Here is a 218-nt window from a genome sequence, read left to right on the forward strand (position 1 = left end):
ACTGGAAGCATTTAGTGTACATTTCTTTCCATTGATGTTAAAAACTAAACCAAAAAAAAATCTGGTCCAGATTCCCACTCATTCCCGCTAAGTCTTTGTACGGGAATACTTTGAAGGTGTGTTGCGAGGGCTGTCATTTATCAGGCCTTCAGGGAGCTGCCCCGTGCCTTGCTGTGCGATGCTTTGAGGGGTCAGTGGTCTCGCAGTAATGATTAACT

The sequence above is a fragment of the Phycodurus eques genome, chromosome 11 (assembly GCF_024500275.1).
Source record: "Phycodurus eques isolate BA_2022a chromosome 11, UOR_Pequ_1.1, whole genome shotgun sequence".
In the NCBI taxonomy this organism is placed as follows: Eukaryota; Metazoa; Chordata; class Actinopteri; order Syngnathiformes; family Syngnathidae; genus Phycodurus; species Phycodurus eques.